At 42.5% G+C, this 15133-nt stretch overlaps 1 long non-coding RNA gene across 1 annotated transcript; it reads left to right on the top strand.

Moving 5' to 3' along the window:
• Positions 1-501: 501 nt before the first annotated feature.
• Positions 502-13314, top strand: LOC116806907 (uncharacterized). The gene is made up of 2 exons (XR_012053433.1): positions 502-1434; positions 10668-13314. It is a non-coding gene; the product is annotated as an uncharacterized lncRNA (long non-coding RNA).
• Positions 13315-15133: the final 1819 nt, after the last annotated feature.

Genomic DNA, 15133 nt, shown 5'->3' with positions numbered 1-15133 from the left:
TAATGTCATGGTTTGATGTGGGACTCAGATTCAGTCAAAGAAAGAAACTGAGAGTTTCTGGCCAGGCAGACGCCTGAGAAAGTTCTGGAGAGAATGTAAATAATTCTTTATCTCTCTTGTTTTTCACATTGTTTATAGTTAAGTTCTATCACTGTGTGTCAAGCACTCTGGAGCAATGCTGTGCATTGTTTTCACTTCAGAACAAATGGATTTGGTCCTTGCAAAGCTCTGTATAAAAGAGCGGTGTATTTTGAATAAATCGGAGCTTTACTCTCAGCAGCCTTCTGAGTCAGAGTCTCTTCATTCCCGTCCTGCCTCAGCAACGACAGTTTAGAACTGTGTCATGGTTTGACACGGGAAGACAATTTTTTTTTTGGAAGGAAGAGGTCAATCCAATCAGGGGTCAGGTTTGGATACTGACACTTGGGGTGACCAATTGAAGGTGGACACGCCTCTGAGAACACAGAGGGGTTAAAAGCGGAATTCCCAGGAGGACTCGTCCTTCTTTGGTTCTGGTCACCGCATGATACGGACCTCCCCTGCCCAGCCCGGGCTGGGTGGGGGAGGGGAGCCATGCGGCCTGCAGAGGTAGGCTAGAAGGTGCGGAATTCCCTGGAGGACTCGTCCTTCTTTGGTTCCGGTCATCGCAAGACACAGACCTCCCCCCCCAGCCTGGGCTGGGTGGGGGAGGGGAGCCATGTGGCCTGCAGAGGTAGGCCAGGGGGTGAAGGATCGGAACCGAGCTGGGCCAGCTCTTTCAGATGGAAGGGTGGAGACCATCTGAGATGTCTTTGTTCCCCCTCCCCTAAGCCAGAGGGAAAAGAGATAGAGAGCCAGCAGACACCTAGGAGTTTGCCGGCGGAGGAGAAGGAGAAGGGGGGGGGGAGATGCCCAGCGCAGGAGACTGGAGACAGAGTCCTGGGTCAGATTTCAGCCATCCCGGGAGTCTGGGAATTTTAACCCTTTCCTGTGAAATGAAGGCTTTATGAAATATTACTCCTCCTCAATTTGAAGGAAAGAGAGACAGCCTGGGACTTCTCTCTCTCTCTTCCTATGCGCCTGCCGAGGCACTTGTGAGCACAGAGCGAAATCACTAAGAGCGGAACTCATAAGGAGTTCACTCTAGAGGTGCTCGCTAAATTTGCTCATGGCTGGGAGCTGAGCCGAGGGACCCAGACAGGCTAAGCCTAACAGCCCAGAGCTATTCGGACAGCCATGGCAGCGGCTGCCCGGGGGGCCAGACGGACCCCTGGGACCCCAGGCCTCCTTATACAAAGTATGAAAGCTACACAAATTTCTACAGATAGAAGTCTCCTATACACTCCTTGAAACATATAGGGGATCTTGTCCTGCAAGGTCAGGCGTGACTCTGTGGATACTTTACCTGGGAACTGAGAGAAAAGATTCTATGTGCACTCCATCATCAATTAGGTGGTAAGTACATTGGAGCTTAATCTGTACTGTTTCTTCGCTAGCTGTAATAATAGGTACCTTAATCATGCACTGTATGTTATCTACTAGCAGTTCTTTTTATTTTATTCCTGTGTAGTAAATAGTCTGTTTAAAGTCTTGTGACTGTTAATTTTGTGTCTATTAAATAATTTATTTTGTAATAGACCTAATCAGCCATTATTAAAGAACTTGCAAACAAGAGTGTATTTTGGAGTGCTGGCCACCCCAATAAAGCTTCTGCCTGCTGCCTGAGGCCTGGGCAAAAGGCAGGTGCTCATCTAAGCTCCCATCTCCATTTATAACACCCTCCTGCCCCCAAAACCCAGAGGTAAGCATCTGAAGCTGAGGTGAGAGAATTAGTTTGATGGGTGGTTGACCCTGCACTTTGACAGGCCCTAACCATGTCTGGTATATCACAAATACCCCAATTGCAAATAGGCAATAACGCCCTCATACAGTCATCATTTGCATTGTTAAAAGCCAGTTGCAGCAGCAAGATGGCTTGGGCTTCCTCATGATCAATATGCCAGGAAAGTGCAGCTTATAGCCTGTCAAGAAACTGTACAAATTTTTCTGATGGACCTTGTAAAATCTTAGCAAAAGCCAGATTAGCATCTCTGCCCGCCCCAGGGAGCTGGCGCAAAGTCTGTAGAACAAATCAGCTAATAAAGTCATAGACATCCCAAGAATAGTCTGTTTGCAATGAGGAGGCTGCATGCTGCCCCTCCTGTCAACTGAGTAACAACATTAGGCAGATCTCTGCATTGTAATGTCTCCAACTGAATAGTACATAGGTCACAGTAATTGGTAAGCCAAATCATTTTCTTATTTTACAAGACAGGTGTCTGCTAGGGAAGGCAGAAAATGCCTCCCGTGAAATGGAGAATATAAATCTCCTCCCTCCGAATGATTAGAATTGTGAAATTAAGGGGCTCTCAGGCAAAGATATGGGAATAGGAATAACAGTTTTTTACTAGTGTGTATAATAAAGCAAACAAACAACAACAACTATCTCATTCACAACAAACAGAACCTGGAACCCAGTAACAGCCTTTCGGCTGCGGCACTTTCCCCTTTGGTGTAGTTATGGTCACAACCAGCAGGGCCGTTGGCAGGCTCCTGGTGGGCAGGGCAGGTGCAGTGATACCCATATGGCTGCAGGGAGCGCTCTGGCACAGGCTCTGGGAGCACGTGGCAATGGCAGCTTTTGTCCGAAGACAGGAAGGGGTGGAAGAGAGGCTCCGCTTCAAAAACCCCTGGGGTAGCCGGGTTCGGTGGCCACAGCAGGACTCTGGGAAAGCAGCAAGCTGGGCCAGCAGGATGTCTCGGCAGGCAGGGGGTGAGGGTCTCCCAGCAGGGCAGGGAGAGCTGAGCTCAGGATCCCAGGCACCCGAGAAGACAGTGACAGGTCTCTCCTTTAGTGAGGTAGGTGTCAACAAGGTCCCAGTTCAGTGGCTGTTCTCATGAGCAGAGGCTCACCCCACCGCAGAAAAAGGAGCCCTGGGCCAGGCTCCAGCAGCAGCAGTGGAAATCCCTTCCCCAAGAGCAGCAGCTCCCACCATCCTTCTCTGAAAGTGAGAGAGGGCCAGCAGCTTCGCCCAGCCCAAATTCCCCAGCATCTCCACCCCTTCCCCCAAGGGAAAACTCCCAAAACACCAGTTCCCCCCTTGTCCCAAGCACCTAGCAATCAGCTCCCATTAGCAACTCAATGGGAAGAAATTCTACAAGTGATAAGGAAGGAAGAGAAAAGAAAACCCAACCCCCAACAACCATGAACTGGGTCATGGTCAAAATCATCTCCAATCACTAGGTGCAAGAACATAAGCGTTACTTATGGGTTCCAAGTAGCTTAAGACATGATACGAAGATACACCGCTTTCTTTCACTAGTTTCCTTAGTTCTTTGATAACCTGGTAATCTAAATCTTTTTAAGTAGGCCATTGATTTGGTGTATAAATAACAGGACAGGCTCTTACAACTGCCCAGTTGCCCGCAACATGCCACATCATCACTATCACATGGAGGGTATGAACTTGCCTCTTTTTCAGGGTCCAAGAGTATGAGGTCGAGTGTACTGACTGTCAGGATTTTCATCACAGTCAAACAGCACCTTGGGGGTTGGCATTACCTTGGAATCACCCAGTGTGTTGGAATTGGGTGAGGTCAGATCTGAGGGCTCAGGGGAATCAGTTGCTAAAGCCACCAATGGATGGTCCTGCATACAGGGTTCTTTAAGGACTACCATAATAATGCCCCATGTTGCAAGGAATCTGCAAGCATCAGCATTGCCAATCCTGGCAATATCCAAAAATGTCTGGCCTATGGCTTGCCAGGCCTCCAAAAGAAAAGTCCCATTAGGAGGGAAGTCATACATGCATGGACGCCCAGTCCAGCAAGGTACTTAGCTTAGCATCAGAAATGTCTCTATTTTGCTGATGCAGAAGTCGCCTTAAAGTTTCAAGGCCTTGTTTCTGTTCCAGGGACATTTTTTTCCTCCCATGACTTCCCCACTGCTCCCCTGTTAGGTGATGGGCACTTGCTTTGGGTCCCTTTGTTGAATATTTCTGGTCGAACGTCTCCTGTGGTACAGTGGAGGTTACTACTGGAATGATGAATGTCTTTCACCATCTGTGAGATGTCTGAGCTGTTCGGGTGGCCATTTGTAGCAATGAGAAATGAATACATGGATCCTCTTGGTTCTTGATCTAAAGAGAATTGAGTTTATTGCTGTCCTAGGGTGACTGTATGGTTCTGTATCCCCCATCGTCTACTTTCTGACAGATATGAGCCCTGTGCCTTTAAGTTGGATTTGAGAGAGAAGGGGGGGAAGCAGTAGAATTTTTTTGGTGCCTGTGTTCAAAACACAGATAAGCCTCTCAGCTTTCCCAGCTCTCAGCTCTGCAGCAGGCAAGAGAGATGGAGAGCTTTTCTTTGCTTTTTTAGCTAGCTTTTTGTTCATTAGCTGAGGCAAGAGGTTTTTGCTGGGCCTGTGGCTTCACTTTCTTTTCTTTCTTCTTCTGGAACTGGTCAGCTTTGCTCCGGTCTGGAACACCATTGCCGTGGGCCCCCTCCCCCACTTCAGCCCAGAGAGGCCCCTGCCACGCCCCAGCTCTGCAGAGAACGGAGCCACACCTATGGAAAGGGAGAGCTTTTATTATTTAACATTGTTCTTTTTTTTTTTTTTTTTTTTTTTCATACCTATGAGCAACCTGCTTATGAAATAAACAGGGCTTTTTTCACTTTTTCCAGGGGAAATCCTTTCAAATCTGTGGGGACCCATGGGGAAGGGGTTGCTAAAACCTACTCTTCTTTAGAGGAGACACCCTTTTGGGACATTTCCTCCTAAATTTCTCTCAAATTTGGAAAACTGTCAACACACAAGGCCTTATATACTGTATGTGAAAAACGCCAATCACTTGTTTTAAAAGTTTAATACTAATGAAATAGTTATAAAAATAGTAATAAAATTAAAGCAATAAGAATTTGGACAATCAGAGTTAGAACAATAAAGGACAATAAAAAGCAAAGAATTGCAGATGTCCAGATGGTCTTGGACACTAAGCCACAAAAGCATACCTTGCTAACAAAGGATTACCCTTTAAAAGCATTAGCCTGTTGCATATTCATATATCTCACACACACAATGCAAACGTTATTTTCAAACAAAGGATGTCCTCTGCTTAATTTCTGCCCCCCCCCCCCCCCCCGTTCATCTTGTAAATTACTTTCTTGGTTCCTAGAAGTCTGGAAGAAGTCTGAACAGTCTCAATAAGAAGGTCATAACTCTTCTCTTGGGATCTTGGTGTCTTGTTGCTGTTATCAGTATGCGAAGAATTTCTTGGTGTCATGGTTTGACACGGGAAGAGAATTTTTTTTTGAAGGAAGAGGTCCATCCAGTCAGGGGTCAGGTTTGGATACTGACACTTGGGGTGACCAATTGAAGGTGGACACGCCTCTGAGAACACAGAGGGGTTAAAAGTGGAATTCCCAGGAGGACTCTTCCTTCTTTGGTTCCGGTCATCGCAAGGTATGGACCTCCTCTGCCCAGCCCGGGCTGGGTGGGGGAGGGGAGCCATGCGGCCTGCAGAGGTAGGCCAGGGGGTGAAGGATCGGAACCGGCTGGGCCAGCTCCTGCGGATGGAAGGGTGGAGAACATCTGGGATGTTTTTGTTCTCCCTCCCCTAAGCTAGAGGGAAAAGAGATAGAGAGCCAGCAGACACCTAGGAATTTGCCGGCGGAGGAGAAGGAGAAGGGGGGGGGAGATGCCCAGTGTGGGATATGGGAGGAGTCCTGGGCTGAGATTGCAGCCGTCCGGGGAGTCCGGGAATTTTAACCCTTTCCTGTGAAATATTACTCCTCCTCAATTTGAAGGAAAGAGAGACAGCCTGGGACCTCAGATGTTCAGAGAAGAAGGTTGGGGGGAGATGATAGAGTAGCTTTTGGCTAGACTCTGCTTATTTACCATAGACTGAACCACTCCTTCTTTCAAGAAGGACTGCATTTTAAGGAGATGCACTGATAAGCCAAGAGACCTCCTTCAGCAACTACCAGTTCTAGAATAGACAGAGAGAGCTGAGGAGGGTGTGAGGATGCCCTCCATCTTCAGAGAAGAAGAGAAGGAGATCTCTGTTCTTAGACCCTCGGCCCCAGGGGAAAATGGGGGGGACTCTAGTCCCGAATTGCAATACTAGACTGTTGTTCCTGGTAGTCCTTGGCAAAGCATCCTTAAAGGGGCCCTATAAGCAGTCTCTGTCCATGCACGGTGCTGAGAGCACTTTAACATAGAAAGGAGAGCGTCACACTGGCCGGTGTGTCTGGGCAGTGCCACGTGTGACATAGGAACACAAGAAGTGGCAGCTGTGTTTCCTGGAAATCTATAGTGCAAGGGGGGACTCCTCTCTTTCCCGATAGACTCAGTATTAATTATATTGAAGGGTGAAAACTTGATTAAGGATCCAAATGAGTCTTGCTGTAGTTTAGTAGAGTTGGGTAGTGGGAGGAGGAATGTTTTAGAAAGTTTTCATTTCAAATTTTGTGTGGTTTTTTTTTTTCTTTCCTTTCTTTTCCTTTTATAGTAGTAGTAATAATAGTGTAATAAAGTTTTTCCTTTGTTAAGTTTGGCCTGCTTTGCTCTGTTCTTGATCGCATTTCAGAGCATTTGATTAGTAAGTTATATTTTCATGGGACGCTGGCATTGTGCCAGCGTCAAACCATGACATTTTTGGTTCCCTGACCGGGAAATCGAATTTTGGGTAAGATAAGATAGTGTTAAATAAAGGCTGTGAGGTGAGATCAAAAAGAAATAAGAGCAAAGCATGGGTTTAGTTAAATTTAGTTTTAGTAATGATTTTTTTAATCTGTGTTCTCAGACAACTACAATTTGTGGAACCAGAAATGAAATGTCAGCCACTTAATAAGCAAAGGTAGCCGAAAGCTAAATCCTGAGAGGGTTGCAGGAATTTTATCTCTTCCCCTTCCCTCTACAAAGAAGGAAGTTAGAAGGCTGCTTGGACTATTGGGATATTGTAGATTATGGATAGAAGGGTATACACAGGCAGTAAAATTTTTTAATGAAAAATTGACAGAGGAAGACGATATAAAGTGGACCAGGGAAGATTATAATAAATTAGAAGAATTGAAGTTGAAGCTGGCTTCAGTACCAGCTTTGAGTTTACCTTCATTAGAAAAACCCTTTCTTCTGTATGTGAATGTGGAAGGTGGAGTAGCTCATGGAGTTTTAGTCCAATAATGGGGGCGGAATAAAAAGACCAGTAGCTTATTTATCAAAATTGTTTGATCCAGTTTGTATTCAGGCTATAGCAACTACTGCTATTTTGGTGGAGGAAAGCTCTAAACTTACTTTTGGAAGTAAACTAATTGTGTAGATACCTCATGCAGTCTGAAATGTGTTAAATCAAAAAGCTGAAAAATGGTTAACAGATTCTAGGATATTAAAATATGAAGCTATTTTGATAGACAGTAATGACCTAGCTCTAGAAGTAAACAAAAGTTTGAATCCAGCACAATTTTTATATGGGAAACCAAAAAGTAATTTAACACATAATTGTTTAGAAATTATCCAATGCCAAACTAAAGTTTGGGAAGATCTAGGAGAAGATGCTCTCCAAGAAGGGGAAAGAATATATCTTGATGGTTTATCCAGATGCTTACAAGGAAAAAGAATATCAGGTTATGCCTTGGTTGATGGGCAAAAGATGCAGACCATCGAAAAAGGAAAATTACCTTCAAACTGGTCAGCTCAATCTTGTGAATTATATACTCTAAAAAGAGTACTGGCATATTTGGCACACAAGAAAGGAGCTATATATACTGATTCGAAGTATGCTTTCGGGGTAGTACACACCTTTGGAAAAATTTGGGAAGAAAGGGGGTTAGTAAATTCAAAAGGAAAGGGACTGATACATGAAGGACTCATTTTAGAGGTTTTAGAGGCATTAAAATTGCCTGAAGAAATTGCTGTAGAACATATGAAAGAACACCAAAGGGGAATGACTTTAGAAATAAGAGGAAATAATTTGGCAGATCAAGAGGCTAGAGACGCGGCAGAAAATGGGACCAAAAGGGTTATGTTAATCTTGACCACAGATAAGGAAGAATTGGAAATTCCAAAGTTTAGTGAGGCAGAAGAGAGGTGTTATGTGTAGTAGATATAATTCACACCATTTCTAATATGATATATGTGATATTGAACATTTGTTAGAGTATACATGTTTGTATTAGGATTCCGCCCCCACCCTCACAGGCGCAGATGAGACCGGGTGTAGATTGGAAACTGATTTACAAGTAAGAAGGTATGGCTCGCCAGGAGATGGGCCATGTCTGGGGAGATACAGAAACCCCAAGTGCTGATCGTTCGCATGAACAACCCGAGATGGATATAATGGAAATCCTCAGGCAGATACATGTGAATACAGCGTTCCTGAATTACCGTAAATTTCATCAAGGGATTCAACAAACTCCAGACACTGATTTGTTCTCCCTCATCACCAAAACAGAAAATCTTATTAACATATGAACTCTAAATAGAAGAAAAGACTGATTGCTGAAATCTTGGCCTCAGGCGAAATTTTCCCTATAAAAACCGCTTGTACCAGAATGGAAGTGTGTGGGCATGGAGGAAAACCTCTGATGAGGCTGACTCCTTGTTGCACACCCAGGGCCGACCCCGGGCTCAGCTCTGTTCTTTCCTTGTGGCTGGCTAGATAGAATTTGATTGCAAAATATTTTATTTTTCATATTAATTTGGCTGGACAAATTTTCATTTATAACAGAGGGAACTAAGTAGGATAGGGGGAGAGAAAGATCAGTTAGGGAAATGGAAACTTCCTGATGGGAGACAATTGCTTAATAAGCCACTTACTAGGAAAATATTAGGAGACATGTGGATGCTGAGAGAGAGAAATGGACAATTTCCCAGGCATTGTTCTGGGAAAAGCTGTGAGAAGCTCAGAGAAAGAATCAAAACAGTCCTTAATCTCTGCAGCTGTGATCATGTTAATGTGTGCTAGGTGATGCTTACAGTAAGATGTTTACCAAAGGGAGTTTTCTTAATTAACCAATGGGTGACAGGTGTCATCAAGAACCAACCAGGTTCGGTGTGAACAATGTTGGTTATAAATATCGGGAAATTGTAATAAAGCAAACCTTTTATGCCTTCTGAAAATCCATGGAGTGTGTCGCCTTTCTTCCCGTTCCTGACGCAGTGGTGACAGATATGCATCAAAAAACTCATTGGGGTACTCAAGCTCTTGTGTGATCACTTTCTAAGGAATTACGGGTGTATTGGGATGTTTGGATTGGCAAAACAAGAAACTGAAAGGTGTATAATTTGTCAAAAGGTAAATAAAAAGGTAATGAGAAAAATAATGTGTTAAGGCCATGAGTTAACTCTTCAACCATTTCAAAGTATCCAAGTGGACTTTACTGAACTTCCCCAAGTACAGAAATGGAAATTTTTATTAGTAATAATAGACCATCTAACTCATTGGGTGGAAGCTATTCCTACCGTCAGAGCCACAGTCAATGTAGTATGCAAAACCCTTTTGGAACAAATTATTCCCAGGTATGGAATGGTTAATAGGATAGACTCAGATAGAGGAACACATTTTACATCCAAAGTTTTACAGCAAATAACTCAAGCCTTGGGAATAAAATGGGAATGACATCTCCCATGGCATCCACAGAGTTTGGGCCGGGTAGAGAAGATGAACCAGACTTTAAATAGAACTTTAACAAAATTAATGAATGAAACCCAAATGTCATGGGAAAATGCCTACTTTTGGCTCTATTGAGGGTCCAAACACAACCCAGGTCAGACCTGGGAGTGTCACCCTATGAGATGATGTTCAGATTACCCTTTCTGACCACCCAACATGACACTGCTACACATGAAGCAGGGGAAATAAGAGTTAGAAAATATGTCACCAAAATTGCAAAAGCACTTGAAAATTTGTGGTTGAAAGGGATGTGAAAAACACCAATCACTTGGTTTAAAATTTTTTAAAGTTTTAATAATAATGAAATGGTTATAAAAATAGTAATACAATTAGAGTAATAAAATTTAGAGTTAGGACAATTACAAGACAATAAAAAGCAAAGAATTACGGACATCCGGATGCTCTCGGACACTAAGTCACGAAAAGCATACCTTGTGAACAAAAGAATAACCTTAAAATCAATAGCCTGTTGCATATTCATATATCTCATACATGATGCATAAATTCCTTGCAAATTAAGAACTTTTCTGGTTTTTGTCAATTTCTTCTTAATCCTGGTGGTTCCAAAAAGACAGAGAGAAGGTGGAAGAATGTTTGTCTTTTCTGATAAGGAGGCAGTAACTTTTTATGGGCTCCCTTTGCTGACATCTCTGTGTGAAGAGTTTCTTGGTTATCCCATCTTCTCGCTTGAGCTTGTAACAAATCCTATATGGCAGAGTTTCTATTTTAACGTTATGTTGTAACTTAAAACTACATTTAACACACTACATATGAAGAGAATTAATACAGCATAACTTTCTAACATTACACATATAATATCAATTGTAACATTTGTGAAAAGCCAATCATAAAATATGCATTTTTCTCAGGGATAATCCCTCAAACTTAAAATCCATAATATTCATCCAGGGAAATGGGTACTTGTGAAAACATGGAAAGAACAATCTTTGACCCCACAATGAGAAGTTCCTTTTTCAGGTACTACTGATGACTGAGCCAGCAATCCGGACCAGGGAAAGATGGGGTATCCGTGCCAGCAGAATCATAGGACCTGTGGAAGAACCTAAAGAGTGGACTATAACATCTAAACCATGTGGTAACAAATTGATTCTTAAGTGGGGACCGGGTGGTAATGAACTGGGAAGACCCAAATGATCCAAGGAATCTACTAAGAATTACACCTAATTGGGAAATAAGGTCAAGCTTATATCAGTGGTTTCAAGTACCGCCTGGACAAGTTCTGAGACACCTCCAACACCCCCCCAGGGTGGAATACTTCCACTTCAAACAGGAAGATCAGGACTGTTTCAGACAGAGAGTTTGCGTATTCTGGCCTTAGCCTGTGACTTATACAAAGAAGAGGAGGAATTACAATTTCCATCAGTGCCATATCGTATACCCTGCTTGATTCATCCCAATACCTCACATGCTAGCTGGGTTAAATGCAAATGTTTAAATTGTGGGAAAAATTGGTATTGTAGTTCACAAAATCATCACTCTCCTTGCAGGAAGTGTCGAGTGCCAAATCTATCCTCTATCCAGATTGAACTCAAAACAACTGAAATAATAACTGGTTTGTGTATGGGAATTATTAGTGCCTGTTGAATGGGAGATATCTGAGGAACAGTGGGAAACTACAGTTAAGGAGTGTCAAAAACGATTTGCCTTGACATTAGCAAAAAGGAAGTGACAAGGAAAGAAAAGGGCAAGACTGGATTGGCTGCTGTACTTGCCACCAAAGATCATATACACCTGCTATGCATTGCTGTCACTGTTGAGTTAGGAATGACAAGGAAAAGACAACAGACTCCAGTGCTTCTTAGAAGGCATGAAGCAAGGTTTATTAAAAACTACACATATTTATAGATAGGATCATTCACCCAGAACCTGACTGGTCCTTAACACCCCTCAAACCATTGGTTAATACAGAACAACACCCTCTTGCAAATATCTTTCCATAAACATCACGTACAAACATTCCACATGTTCACAAACACCAGGTGCAGAGATTAAGAAAATATTTGTTTTAATTCTTTCTCTGAGCTTTCTCACAACTTCCCCAGGGTGATGCCTGGGAAAGTTACCTGTTTCTCTGACTAAACTGCCAGCATCCACAGGTTGCAACCCCATAGGTATGGGAGGTGGGGATATAAGCCATACCAGACCTCTGTTATTCCTTTTTCTGTCACTCATCAGTTGTCTTTTCCCTTTTGGGAAACCGGCAAAGTCACGTCACAGATGTTAACAAAAGTTGTATATGGAAAGACAGTGAGCTTCCTTTATTACTCACACCCATGTCAGCAGTCACTCTTATAACCCATCCAAATTAGGGAATTTTATACAAAATGGGAAAAAATACTGGATTGTGGAAAATTTAGGAACAAGCGGTAACAGGTTGGGAAGTAAATGTCCTAAAGGAGAGAGATGGATTTGTTTCACTTTTGTCACAGGGAGTAAAGTCCAAGATTTGGTTAAAGAGCAACTGGCAAGCATAAAGGCAAAACCAGTAGAGCAATCAAAATCTGTGCCAATTTCACTTCCAGATTTATATAAAAAACTTGAGCATCAATTAGAACAAGAAATAGATATCTCAAGACTGGGAAAAAAAAATCTGTTTGTGGAATTAGGGGAAAGAATAAGTAAGGAACTTAACCAACTGTTGGGTCTGTGGAGGAGCTTTGATGTCAGAGGAATGGCCATGGAAAGGTAGCACCTTAGGCCCGGTTGAACTCCTTAAGTGCAACCAGACAAATACAAAGGGGGTAAAATGGACCAGAAGGGTGGATTTTAAGTTCAACAGTGACAGGGGAAGAAAGTCTCTGGTGCAGTGGGAAAAATTTTCTTAATGAAGTTGGAAATACTCCCTGTAAGAGATATAAAGTTAGCAATGGAACTTTTACGTGGTGGATCCCAGAGGAACCAACTCAGTATTGGTCTCGAGGAAAAATGAAAAAGACAAATTGTAAATATAATAACATTTTCAATGTAATGATACAGGCAAAAATCCTTATGGGATTCCAGAAATATCCAAATTTTGGGAGAATATAAATCAACAGAAAAATTATTATTGGAAGGCACCAGATGGCTTATTTTGTATATGTAAAAAGAGAGCATACCCAAGACTCCCCTCTAGTTGGAAAGGGAATTGCACTTTGGGAATTATACAGCCAGGATTCTTTCTTCTACCAGGACCAAATGGAGATCAGTTAGGAGTACCAGTTTATGGGGACCTGAAAATAAATAAAAGGTGTCGAGAGTTTAGCTAAAGAATAGCTGCGCAGCAAGGGACACGAAAAAGTTAAGTTGATGAGAGTGTGAGAATACGTGACTTGTAGCATGAAAACTATGCCCTTGAGAAACAGATGTCTCCTAACAACCTTGAGAAACAGATATCTCCTAACAACCTTGAGCATACAGGTGTCTCGTTAAAAATGAAATATTGCTTAGTATGCAGAAAAGTAATCAAGTATAAAGAAACAGTAACTGCAAGGCTTATCGCAAAGAGATATATGTGTTAATAGAAAGGTAACTAATCCTGAGCTTCGCTTCTGCAATATGTATGAACTAATTAGTGCTTGTATAAAGAAACTGTAAGCAACTCCAATAAACTGAGACTTGTTGATCATGATAGCATGAACTTGTTTCCCGCGACAATCTCACCTACAAAAAGGGACTTGATTGTGGGATTCCAAAAAGGGGAGATGAAGAATAGCCCCCAGAATTCATAGTGGAAACATGGTATGGGCCAGCTACCTGGGCACAAGATGGGAGTTGGGGATATTGGACCCCAATTTATATGTTGAATAGTATTATAAGACTCCAAGCAGTTGTAGACATAATAACAAACAGAACTGGTCGTGCAATAGAATTAATATCAAGGCAACAAACCCAAAAAAGAGCTGCAGTGTATCAAAATAGGTTGGCCTTAGACTATTTGTTATCTGAAGGAAGAGAGTGTGGAAAATTTCATACATCAGATTGTTGTTTGAAAATAGATGACAACAGAGATACCGTCCTAGATATAGTCAATGATATCAGAAAAATAGGGAATCAGTGCTAAAAACTAGCTGGTGGGATAAGGTATTGGGAATAGAACGGTGGAAGAAGCTAGGCTTCTTCCTTTTATGTGCTACAGCTTGTTTGATATTTCTTCCTTTCTTGATCCCCTGCTTTATTTGGCTAATCACCAGCATAGTCCAGGGCATGCAAGTGGTAACAATGCCTATAGGCCCAAAATGAACTACATCTGGGACTGCAGAAAAGATTATGCTGTTAAGGAAACAAAATAATATGGAAGACCCCTTGGAAGAAGCAAAAATTATTTATGAAAAAAGTAAGCAAATAATGAAGGATGGGAAAAAAGAAATATTGCTCAAGCCAAATGATTTGTAAAAAGGAAAGAATAGGGATTGTTATAAATACATATTATATTGTTGGCTTTTCGCAAATATTAAGATGAATGCTATATGTATAATGTTAAAATAGCTTTGCTTTTATTTCTGCTGTTAACAAAAACTTAGACATATATCATGGGTTGGAGCTGGCGCAGTGCCAGTGCATCCATGAAAATATATTTTTCTCAAATGGCCACTGTGAGATGTGACCAGAGACAGAGCAGAGCAGGATCAAGCTTAGAAATAAAGAAAAAAAAACTTTATGAACCTACACTACAATGAAAGGAACACACAGGAAACAGAATGAAAACCTTTCCAAAACATTCCTCCACCTCCCAGGAAACAGAATGAAAACCTTTCCAAAACATTCCTCCACCTCCCACCCAATTACCACCATATCACAGTGAGACAAAACCTTGGACTCTCAATCAAGTCACCACCTCTCAGATAATCAATTCTCAGTCCATCAGGGGAGAGAGGAGTCTCTCTTGTACCATAGTCTTCCACAGGAAACACAATTGCATCCTCTTGTGTTTCCATGTCACACATGGCACCGCCCAGAAAAAATCTGACATTGTGACATCCTCCTTCCATGTACAGTGCTCTCACCACTGTCCATGGACCAAAACTGCTTATAGGGTTCCTTTTAAGGATGCTTTGCCAAGTACCAAAACACAACAATTTCTCATTTTGGGACAAGAGTCCCCCACATTTTCTCCTCCCTTGGGGCCAAGGGCCTTGAGAACAGAGATCTTCCTCTTCCCTGAAGACAGAGGGCACCACCACACACTCCTCATCTTACTCTGTTCACTCCACTCCTGCACATGGCATCACTGCAGCAGGTCATTCTCTTGGCTCAAGCCATTGCATCCCCCTAAATGCAGTCTCTGTGTTACAGGAAAATTGGTTCAGTCTATGGCTACACAAGAAAAAGTCCAGCCAAAAGCCACTCCATCATCTCCTCCCACCTGTTATGAACAAAACAGCCTGGCTGGGACACTTGGCTTGGGCTAAGTACTGACATTGAAATGTTAATTAGCTAATTGTTCC

Source organism: Taeniopygia guttata, chromosome W (genome assembly GCF_048771995.1).
Source record: "Taeniopygia guttata chromosome W, bTaeGut7.mat, whole genome shotgun sequence".
NCBI lineage: Eukaryota > Metazoa > Chordata > Aves > Passeriformes > Estrildidae > Taeniopygia > Taeniopygia guttata.
This window is presented reverse-complemented; position numbering and strand designations above follow the sequence as displayed.